Below are 12,483 nucleotides of genomic sequence, written 5' to 3' on the forward strand. Positions count from 1 at the left end.
TGTTTTTTTGAACCAGTAATATCACAGGACGCAGAGCGACTAGCAAAGTTTCATCACAATCGGACAGGTTTAACAACGCGTGGAGACCAAATATAAAAACATTCAACGTATAAAAATTAAACTGTTATGACTTTTTGTAAACAATTTTATTGCTTATAATATGCTATAATATTCTCTATATTAGTAAACTATCTCGTTGATCTAGTGGCTAGATATAAGACAGATCCCGAGGTTTTGTGTTCAACAGGGCTGGACCGTAAGTTTAGGGGGCCCTGGACTAACACTACTTAGGGACCCACCTAAGACATATCTGAACGTTATAGACTTGAATTAAATGAATTGAATGGGTTTGATTAATTGCAGGACTCGCAGCGCTGCAAACCATACGATCTGTTTAATTTAGTAAAGTTATGGATTCTTTCGCATTATCGTCTATTTTGACTTTGACTTGACTTAGCTGGGGCCCCCTTGAATCCACGGGGCTCTGGGCTGAAGCCCAAAAAGCCATAAGGTAGATCCGGTCCTGGGGTTCAAACAGATCGTATCAGACCGATGAATAGTTAATGGGGTTTTCTGCCCGGAGACTGCAAGTTGCAAGTCGTGAGCCCCGAAAAACACGTAAAATGGTTGGTCCTGCGCCTGAACTCTATATGTTGGTATCGGATTTGCTGTCCCATCGAATTATAAGACTGAGGATATAGAGCAGAAGCGTAGCGTGCCTTGGCGGAGCCCCGTATAAAAATGTATGGACCCTTATATAGTCCCTACATATGTATTTTTGCACATCTCTTTCGAACACGTGGCGTACACGTAATACTAGAAGCATAGCGTGCCTTGGCGGGGCCCTTATAAAAAAATGTTTGGATGGGTAAAGATTTCTTACAAAAGAAATTTATCATGGCCAAGTATAGTTTGCGTAAAATTTGCTTCTAATTGAAACACCGTTAACCCATGCAGGAATACGATTTGCTTTGACGGTCTGCTAATAACCAACAGAAGTGGCAATACGGTTTGTTTGAAACATCAGAATAACATAACCATGGTCTTGGAATTTTTATGCCTGCCTTACGAATAATAGTAGACCGAAAAAGGTCGGTTACTTTCTGAATCTTTTGGAAATGGTCCTTGTGGTTTAAATGGACCCAATTTTAAAAAATACATACGGCGCCCAGTATACTCGACACGGCAGATACGGCTGTAGTTACGCCCCTGGTATAGAGTGTGCCTGTGTTTTCACATACAGTAATGCAATATGTCTTGCGTAAGTTACTGGTCTGCTATAAGATTAGCCGTCGTGACTGAAAACGATCGGAGTACATCATCATCATAATACTAGTCGTCGCCTGCGCCTCGTGTTTTCGGAGTTACTTGGTGGTAGGGCGTTTTGCAAGCCCGTCGGGGTAGGTACCACCCAATGATTTATTTATTGAAGAAGTTACACCATCAACTTAACACTAAACACTTTAAATTAATCTCTGTAAGTATCATTCAAAGTGATACGTCTTTAAAGGTGTAAACGACATTGACCTTCAAAAATTTATTTTAGTTAGTTTATATAAACCAAACCAACCTATATAAAATATAAAAACAAATTTTAATAACTAAATAATAATTCAAATTAAGACATGTCTTAATTTAAATAATTTACTGAGGAATATAAAAGCAAATTAGATAATTTAAAAACAGATATTCTACTGCCAAACAGCAGTACTCAGTATGTTCCGGTTTGAGGAGTGAGCCAGTGTAACTACAGACATAACATCTTAGTTCCCAAGGTCGGTAGCGCGTTGGTGATGTAAGGAATGGTTAATATTTCTTATAGCGCCATAGTATATGGACGGTGGTTACCATCAAATGGCCCATTTGCTCGTCTGCCTACTGATATCATAAAAAAACTCGGTCGACAGGTCAGTTTAACGAACAAACTCAATTTCGCATTTATAATGAGATGGCCAAGTGGTTAGAACGCGTGCATCTTAACCGATGATTTCGTGTTCAAACCCAGGCAAGCATCACTGAATTTTCACGTGCTTAATTTGTGTTTATAATTCATCTCGTGCTCGGCGATGAAGGAAAACATCGTGAGGAAACCTGCATGTGTCTAATTTCAACGTAATTCTGCCACATGTGTATTCCACCAACCCGCATTGGAGCAGCGTATTCGAATATACTGCAAATCTTCTCCTCAAAGGGATCAGAGGCCTTAGCCCAGCAGAGGGAAATTTACAGGCTGTTAATGTAACATTGAATAGAATAATCGCTGATTCAATATTAATACGGATTAAAAAAAAACAACATTAACATCGATGTTAATGTTGTTTTTTTTTAAATTTTATTTTATATTACGAATATAAATATGTGCAATGCAGCACATTGTAACACGTAGTACATTAAAAACGAGTTCTAATATAAACAGTCAATTATATAATTGACTATAGACGTTATTTTGAATGCATTAAGGATCAAGTTTACTTGTTTTATTTAAATAATGTTGCGGCGTGTACTCCAATGGCACATGACTGTAGTAATCACACGTAAACGAACTAGTGATGTGTGTGCGTTGTGATTTATTATCGATATCATTTAATTTAATATGTTTATGTACGTTTTATAATAGCGGAAAATTAAAATTGTATGAATACTGTATTTTTTTTATACTTTTTTTGTTTTTGTTGTTGGTTTTGTAACTTTCGATATCTATAGAAATCATTTATTCTTTATATTTTATATTATTATATTATTTGGTCTTTATATTTATTTCATTTAATTTATAAAATATAATAGTTAAATATACTTTGAATAGTTTGAACAGATAATTATTTATTTTGTATTTTGTTTGTTTTGTAGTATTTTTTTTACAAGCGTGTGCGCAAACACACGTGATCTCTCCTCCCTTCCTTATTCTCAGTATATGATGACACGGAAAATACAAAACCAGAAAGAGTTCTGACCCAAATGTTTCCTAAGAACAGTGGCGGACTAATAGGGGGGCGGAAGGGGCGGTTCGCCCCGGGCCTCCAGTCTTGGAGGGCCCCCAAATGCATCCGCGTTCCCCTAATCAAACTCTAAACAAGACTTAAAAATATGTTTAGTAACTGCATCATTTCATCAAGATCAAAACACTACACTCTACAGCCATCTAGACTTTTAACGCGGTATTAATATTCTTTTAACTTCGCTGAACGCGTCCAATACGCTGGGGGAATCCCCGTCTTTGTAGCTTAGGTACTTCCCCAGGAATCCCTGAATGATTGAAATGCAAATAATTCACTCTTGTACGCCTACGTTTACATTCACCACATTCTATTTACGTCGAAAAATAAACATTGGCCTCATTTAAAATATATTAAACAACATTACGTTGTTTAATTTATTAGTATGTACTGATATTTTCAAATGACTTCGAATTAACATAAACACTTATTCATACACACAAATGTAAACCAAATAAGAAGCTTGTAAAACGAAATATTTCTTAAAGCTGGGGCCTCATTCAGCTTTGCCGATCCGGGCCTTTGACGGGCTTAGTCCGCCACTGCCTGAGAAACGCTGCATCCTCTGAATAAAGTTTACGGCAGTAGCTTTATGTTTAATACAGATCTATAAAATGACAGTTCCGAAGCCTACTTGAATAAAGTTTTGAATCTGATATACATCGTACATATTAAAATCGGAATTAGCGATAATTTATTCGCTTATTGGTGAAAACTGTATCGCTTATCAAATCTAGGCCAGAATAGAAAGCAGACTTTCAAATCAACATTTAACTGTTTCTAGACGTAACGTTCAATGAAATACAAAACGTGGAGTCTTTTGTTTAATGTAGCTTTTATATTAATCTTACTTTTTTCATTTTATTTTTTTATAGCATACAATGGCGGACGATCAAATGGTCACCTGATGGTAAATTATCTCCATTCCCCATGACTGCGCCATAAAAAGGCCTTACATCGCATGCGCCACCGATTATCGAACTGAGACGTTAAGTCCCTTGTGCCTGTAGTTACACTGGCTCATTCAATCATCAAAAATACCAACACAACAATACTAAAATAAAATATAATAATAATAAGGTCGAATACCCACCCAGATGAGCTTGCACAAAGCCCTCCCACCAAATACCACCTGACACCGAGTAAAATAGCCACAGATAATAAAAAAACATATTAAAATATTGTATAAATCGTTAGTAATAATTGGTAATTAATAATGAATTATCGATATTTTCATGAAATCTTGGAACCTTTATTTTTACTCTGTATGTTGATCTTATTATAGTTTTCTATATATTAAAAGTAAGTCGAAAAGTCTTAACAAACGTCGAGATATACAGACTCGGCAAAGTAATCTCAATAAAAAGAAAAAAATATATATTTCATTCTTTTCAAAAAAAATACTGATCTAAATCATACACCTAGTATACACAACTATAGTCTAAAGCAATTGTAACTGCGAAGGGAACTTATATAATAATATTATATATACCTTCTTCGATATGCTGCATCTTCTAGTGTAAGTTTTATGAATATTGTTTAATAGTTCAGTTAGGCATTACAAAAAAAGGTCTTAAATCGTTAGGATAGATTACAATTATTAAAAAAAAAACTTTGATATTTTTAATGATTAAATTTAAGGAAAGCAAGCAATATTAAAAAATATTTTGTTTCTTATAAAGACTTAAACTTCGATTGCAATGACATCACTACGTAATCATTCGTTAATATACTAACAATTTAAAAAGCGTTTTTAACGCAATACTCACAAAAGAAAAACGTACGCACTCACCTGGAAGTATAATACCATTGACCGGTTTACAAGTTATCACAACGATTTTGATATTTTAAATCTATTTTACATGTATTGTACAATATACTAAATAGTATTAAATATTATTAATCTTAGTATAAATAGTACTAAATATCTCTAAAATATAAAGCTAGTTTTTGTACATTTGACGTTTTAAATAGCAGAAAGATTTGATATAGCGGGAATTAGACAGATATCCGTAGGCTATGATCATAGGTACTGTAAAAATAGTTTGCCGCCGACCACGAAATCTAAAATGTCATATCTTTGAGTGTAATAGTACTGGCTGATTATCTTTTCAAAACACAATAGATATTAAAGCATCAATAATTTGTAGATACTTAGAATTTATAACAAATATTATCTAGATTATATAGTATACATATACGAAAGCTGTACCAGTAAAACTCAATTGAATAAGTAACAAAAGTTTTTTTATTTTTTAAATACATTTTTTAAAGTGTAAATGACGTTGCGATAAAATATAAACGGACTATGAAATTATCAACGATTTATAAACATACAAGAATGAACCTTAGTCAATCGCAATAAATGATATAATTGACAACAACAACATTTGCGGTCAAGATCTGATAAGGTTTTGTACATACATTCAAAACATTTAATATATATTTAATTTTAAAAAAAAGTCTTTAAATCACTTAAAAAAAAACAATAATATATTTTAGTCCCATCCAATATAATAAAAATGATTAAAAAGCGTTCTCAAATGGCAAAAGTCATTAAACATTACACATCAATAATTAATTTAACATATACAATTATTTAAAAAATATATATTATATATATATATAACAATAATATATATATCTATATAATACCTCATGAATACTCAGCCTTACCTTGTTTAAGTGGAGTAGAGTAGGATTGGCCAACAAGCTTTAGTCAGTTGCCTTTCAAATCGCGTCCGTAGTTCGCGTCGACTGAACAAAAAAAAAAAAACAAAAGTTTTTTACACTGCGTCCATTGTTGTACTAAGTTTTTATCGGGCTTCAGTTCGGTAACTGGTTTTGTTTTGACGTGGTGAGTTTTTATTTACGTTTTTTTTTTTAAATTTATATTCTATTAAATATTGTTGACTTAAAAGTACGTTACCTATTTCATAATTTTGATAGTTATGGCTGTTAATAGTCTTTCATTAGGCAATACGATAAAAAAAATATTTACCTTAATGAAATCGTTTCAAATAAATATGCGTGTAGCTATTTAATTTCGATTAGCTGTTCACATCAAATAAATATTAGTAAGTAGGTATGAGATTACGTTTTATAAAATTTAACTTATTTATGTATAATTTTACGGATTTCAAAAGCCTTGGTAACACTAGGTGTTTTAAAATCACACTTAATTTTTATTTAAAATGTTGGTGTTCTATAATTTAAACCATTTTTATTATTTTATAATGTAGGTACCTAGGTACCTTGTTGCATTTCAAGATGTAAAAAATATTTAGTGTAAAATAGTTTAATACACGTTACATAAATTGTTATTATATATAAATAAATTAATACATTAAAAATTAAGCTTAAAAATTCGTTTCCGAATCACTGATTTTACGTGACATAATCAACGACTTTAACTTTGCAGCTGTTGTTTTATAGAAAAAAAAAACATATTCAGGTACTTTAACCTTGTTAAATATTTTTTTAGTGATCTGAGTCTGCGTATGAAGACAGATTTTAAGAAAAGTTCAACAGCAAATATAAATATAATTAGCTACTAAATATTTATTTGTTGTCTGTGATTCTTGAAGAATCGAAAATTATTATAGATGTCTAAGGACAAAATATCGTACTTCATGGTTAGTAGGTAGATTATGAGGTACCCATCTCAAAGGTAAAAAATTAAAACAAAAAATACTTTAATGAATTATGCGTATTACTCGATAAAATAATCCAAAAACTTGATGTTTATTTTCATTGTTTTTCATGCAGCAATAAACAATTTTTGAACTGTATTTGTTTAACATACCTTATAATTTATAAAGCTGTTTATAACTTGAAAAAAAAAACATTGATAAATAAGGCAATTCAATAATAGATTATATTATTGATAAAAATCGTAGATTTAGTATTTGTTGATTTCTGAACTTAACTGATACGTTCTGTAATTAAATTGGTTAAAAAGAGGGACCACTGAGTTACCTGTCGGTTCTAGTCGATAGAATCTACTTTCCGACACGTGAAGATTTAAAAGTGCTTTATAAAAGCACTTTTGAATAATGAAAATTTTGATTTTGAAATTTAATAGATAGAAAAGAGCAACTATTTATTTATTTATTTAAGATCCACCAGTGATAATTACATTAATACAATATTGGGTAAAAATAAATACAGTGTAGCTTAATTCTAAATGCATTATCTTTTAAGGCAGACACAGCATGCAAATATTAGGAAGTTTATAAATCATTTATTACATTATATTAAAAACGTATTAACTTATTGGTAAAAATTATTAAAATCTCTATATATATATAAACTATCGAGTTTCTTTACGGTTCCGGATCGAGAAGGATAGCTATTGCGATTTCCAAACCGACGGTCAATTAAAACTTTATTTAATCTTTTAAAATTTTAAGCAAACGTGTTTGAAAGAGTTTTTATTATAGCCTTTCAATCGAAGTAGGAATAAAGATAAAAAAAAAAACCTTAGATTTACGTATTTCATGCGATTCTCTAATGCCTCAACTATATTGTGCACTATTAAGAGTTTATGATTAATATATCTTTATTTGTAATACAACAGAATTACACTAAACTACTTATAACCTCTTTAATTTTACTTCCATAGTTCCAAAAACATGTTTTGTCATGTTTTCGCATATCTATAGTGAATATCGTAGACTATTCGAGCTCTCAACCAATGATATCGCTTCAAATCAAGGTCAAATGTTGTTTACTTGTCGTTTCTCCCGTTTTCGTTTTTTCGTCACATATATGTTAAAATTAACATTGCGAACCGTTAACTTTAGCGACGTGACATATAATACGATACCGACTGTAACTGAGGCTTTACCGTACTTCTCTACATACTACGAAATAGTCGCTTCCCGTCTGTCTGTAGATCTTTTAAACTACGCAACGGATTTTAATGCGATTTTCTTCAATGAACTGAATTATTCAAGTGTTAACATACATATGTATAATACATTCCAGAATTTCAACGTTGCTAGCTGGAAAAAAAGTCTTGTTATGTATTTTCTTCAATCTAAAACTTGTATATAGGCCCGTGTAAAGCCGGGACGGGTTGCAAACAATTATATATTATTTCGAGGCATGGAGTCCACGACTGTCAACCGTCTGACTGTACAGATTCAAAATAATTATAATTATAAAACATTACTATCCACTAGACCAAGGCATTAATTAAAATAAGATATATAGGAATAATATTATGTATGTAATCATAGAAACATATAATATATTTTTAAAATACAACACGCAATTAACGAAGCTTAACACAACTAAAAAACAAAGAACTCGTAAATTGTCCCAAGCACGAGAGATATGTTTAAAAACAAGAAATTTAACAATCTCACCGTTTCCTAGTGTTTTAATTAAAATTCCTAGTAAGTTTCCTAGTGTTTTAAATAATATTTTTAACAAATGATATTATTATTTTTAAAAATCCATTGCGTTGTCGTCATATTTAGTGCTTTGCTTTTCCTATTTCAACATTACGTTATCTGTACCTCCTTGTTCGATCAAGTTTTTAGTTTTATTTTATTATAATAGTATAAAAAAATAATACTAAGTTAAAGTGTAACGTAGAACGAACAAAATATTTTCAATCAAATAATAAATAACGCTAAACAATCAATTAAAAAAGAAAATAAATATTTTATTTAATGAAAAAAAAAATGGTACCGAACTATGACGAACAGCTAACAAACGGTTGAAAAAAAAACATTGACCTCCGCCCAACTTAAGAGAAGTCGTCGTGGTCGTCAAATTAGTTGGACATCTGTCAAATTTAAATTGAAACACACAGACCTTAAATTCAACTTATGACACTTTCTGACAGCGGAAGACATCTTTAAAATAAAACAATTGCCCTTAATATTCAACCTGTTTATGTCATCTTTTTTGTATATCAAGACTCGTATTTATTAAATGTAATTTTAATTCAAATGGATTTTATACAACCATTATCGAAGTAGTAAATAAAAACACTTTTGAATCTTTGTTATAGTATTTAATTGAAGCTACCACCGGTTCGGAATGTAGATTCTACCGAAAAACCGGTACGAATCTCAATAGTTACGGTTTTCCACTGATTTACATTGGTATACAATTACTTAAGTTATTTTACCTGCGTGTAAATTACAATGAAAATCGTACGTCACGCTTTTTACTCAAATCATTGATATATAAAAATAATCTATCGAGTATGAAGTATTTTTATTTCTCTCGTGAAGCCACAGACGAATATACGAGTACGTAGATTCGAAAATAAATATTTTTTGGTCTTACGATAGCCAATCATATAAATTATAAACGAACTTCAATTATTTTATCAATAATAATATTTAATGTAACTCTATTAACCAGGTTATTTAATATATTTAACATTTGTGGTTTGTCGTAACATAATCCATTTTAAATGAGAACACACAATCTCGTGGTTTTATTTAAAACTAAAATACTAATAATTAATGTGATAATTAATTATTATACAATTTTACTCAATAGTATCTTTGTATTGATAGGTCATGCAGGGCGGATTTAGGAGAGGGCAACCGAGGCGACTGCCCTGGGGCCTCCACATGAGAGAGGCCCCCACAACGAGTTAACAAATATCTAGATATAGTCAAATTATAATAATTATACTAATAACTGTTTTAAAAGTTACCGATAGAAGTAAATAGATTATAGCTTACTGATCGAAATTAAAATATTCTAATTAATTCATAATATCATTATTGGGGTCTCCACGCCTCTGTTGCTCTAGGGCCTCCACTCCTTTGTGGTCCCAGGGTCTCCAGTCCTTTAAATCAGACTCTGTGTAACTCTATTTACCAAGTTATTTAATATATTTAGCAAATATCACGGATCCTGGGATCTTGGATCCTGGGTCAAATCCAGAGAGGGTCATTAAAAATTACTGGGTTTTTTGTCGAGTAATTGTCTGTGGCAGCCCGGAGTCTGGACATTAGCAGTGTTGACACTCCCGTGCCTCAGAATGGAAGTAGCCCAGCGTCCAAACTCTCCGGTTGCTGCTCCTCCCGTAAGGCACGAAAAATTGAACGGCTATATGAATCAAATTCGATATTTTATTATTGCGAAAAGCCGTAGACTTAATAAGTTTTTAAAACGGAAACGGAAATGAAACGTTGAATTACCATAAGGTGCGATTAAAATAGGACTACTTCTGCACCCCTTGCATTTTGCTGAACACGCTAGGAGCACAGACACAAACAAATTCGACATAGATTTGACGCGATATCATTGGTCGAGAGCTTGATATTCTGTGATATTCATTATGACTTCGCGAAAATATGGCGTTTTGATTGTCGGCGAAGCTGTTATCGTTACTTTGGAAGTGAAATTAAAGTGGATATAAGTAGTTAAGTGTAATAGTGTTGTATTATAAATAAAGATATATTAATCGAGAACTGTTTGTAGTGTACAATATATCCGAGCTGTTAGCAAATCGTTTATAATATATAAAAATGAGGTTTGTTTATCTTTATTCCTTCTTCAATTGGCATAGACTAGAAAAAAGTAAAAAACTATTATTTTTGATAATAACAAGCCTAGTAACAAATTAAATTAACTATATTTGTAAAGTTTAGGTTGAAAGGTCACAGATACGGCGAAACATATCACTTAAGCGCCATTTTATGACCTAAAGATCAACGACCGGTTCAACATTGTATACATTTATAATCTATTTCTGTAATATTAACTAGCTTCATCATGGCGCGCGACTTCGTTTTATGTAACTTTATATTGACGGGTCATGAGATGGCGTTGGTTAGAGAAGAGTTAGAGCATTGTTTTTCTTGAAATAATGTTTGAGTGTGATCTGTGATGATGATAGGGCTTTGTGCAAGCACTGAATAGGTATCTGGTAGGTAGCACTGGTAGGTTGTGTTCCAGTTTGAAGGGTGAGTGAGCCAATATTACAGGCACAAGGATATTTTATTTCTATTACATTTTTTTTTACATTACATTAGCTGCTTGTAAATTTCCCACTGCTGGGCTAAGGCCTCCTCTCCCTTTGAGGGGAAGGTTTGAGCATATTATACCACGCTGCTCCAATGCGGGTTGGTGGAATACACATGCGGCAGAATTTCGTTGAAATTAGACACATGCAGGTTTCCTCACGATGTTTTCCTTCACCGCCGAGCACGAGATAAATTATATACACAAATTAAGCACATGAAAATTCAGTGGTCTGGGTTCTGCCTGGGTTTGAACCCGAAATTATCGGTTGAGATGCACTCATTCTAAACACTGGGCCATCTCGGCTCTTTATGTCATAGGCGGTGGTATCTACTTACCATCAGGTCCATTTGCCCGTCCTAACTTATTATATAAAATTATACTGACAGTTTGCTGTCATTAAAGTGATGACTGATGACATTCGTGGTTGCCAAGGGAATAACAGTGGTTGAGAGATCGGTTGCCATGGACAGAACGCTTGTAACGGGTCTAAGAAAGAGGGGTTCGATTCGAATAACGGTACAGCACTCACTGATCTTGGTAATTAAGGAATCGTCATTAGAGAAGACGTTCACGCAATTATTCGAGAAGAATTCACATTAAATTCTAAAGATGATGACGGCGACGAACTCCAGATCGCTCGGCTGGTCGCCATATTAAAGGCCCTCCGCCATATATATATTTATGTCGGAGATGCCATCTACATAGTTGACAGCTGTTTTTAGAAAAATAGACTTTTGTTTCCTTTATTACTTAATCTAGTTCTTGAGTTTTATGTGTATATGTTTTTTTTGCATGATGAGCATATGCTCATAATATATATGCTCAGTTATATGCTCACTCTAATGCTGTATATGCTCAAATGTGTAAAAAGTATGTATAAGTGGTTACCACTAGAGACAATGGCGCTGTAAGAAATATTAACCATTCCTTACATCGCCAATGCGCCACCAAACTTGGGAACTAAGATTTTATGTCCCTTGTGCCTGTTTGGCTGGCTCAATTTCCATTCAAACTGAAACACAATAATACTTATTTAGTATCGCTGTTTTGTCTTAGAGTATATGATCAATAATGTGTTCTAACGACTGAGCCATCTTAACTTCATTATCTTACGTAAACGAACAAACATAATTTACCTCTTAACTTCAATATTATGAGTTTATTGATAAGACGGAGTGCGGTCAAAGTTGAGACGAATTCAGTCACTCGGTTGATAGCATCCAAACAGTTGCTTATGAGTAATTTTAATAACGAAATAATTTTAGAATCGATTCGACGCCATCTTGAATTTGGAACAAAATTGACCGCCATATTGGTTTTTGAAAATAGTTTAACGTAGTAATTATTAGATTTTAAACAGTAAATAGTAAATCGACGCCATTTTGGATTTTGAACAATAGTTAATTCTGATTTGATTTTGGTTAATGACTTTGAAAAGATTCGTGCTTCCGCTTTTGAAGTTCGCTCAAAAGGTGAGTTTATTTTA

General features: G+C 32.5%; 2 protein-coding genes across 2 annotated transcripts in view; one reads left to right on the forward strand and one right to left on the reverse strand.

Annotated features, from left to right (window-relative positions):
- The window catches only part of LOC113400627 (cyclin-dependent kinase 9), an 89,815-nt gene that overhangs the window by 40,485 nt on the left and 36,847 nt on the right, over nt 1-12,483 (reverse strand). The window lies entirely within an intron of this gene.
- LOC113400628 (gamma-interferon-inducible lysosomal thiol reductase-like) overlaps nt 5,691-12,483 on the forward strand; it is a 28,675-nt gene continuing 21,882 nt past the window's right edge. The window contains exon 1 of the mRNA XM_026640263.2: nt 5,691-5,850. The gene's annotated coding sequence lies outside the window, so the exon portion shown is untranslated. The remainder of the gene's footprint in view (nt 5,851-12,483) is intronic.

Source organism: Vanessa tameamea, chromosome 29, assembly GCF_037043105.1.
Source record: "Vanessa tameamea isolate UH-Manoa-2023 chromosome 29, ilVanTame1 primary haplotype, whole genome shotgun sequence".
Lineage (NCBI taxonomy): Eukaryota > Metazoa > Arthropoda > Insecta > Lepidoptera > Nymphalidae > Vanessa > Vanessa tameamea.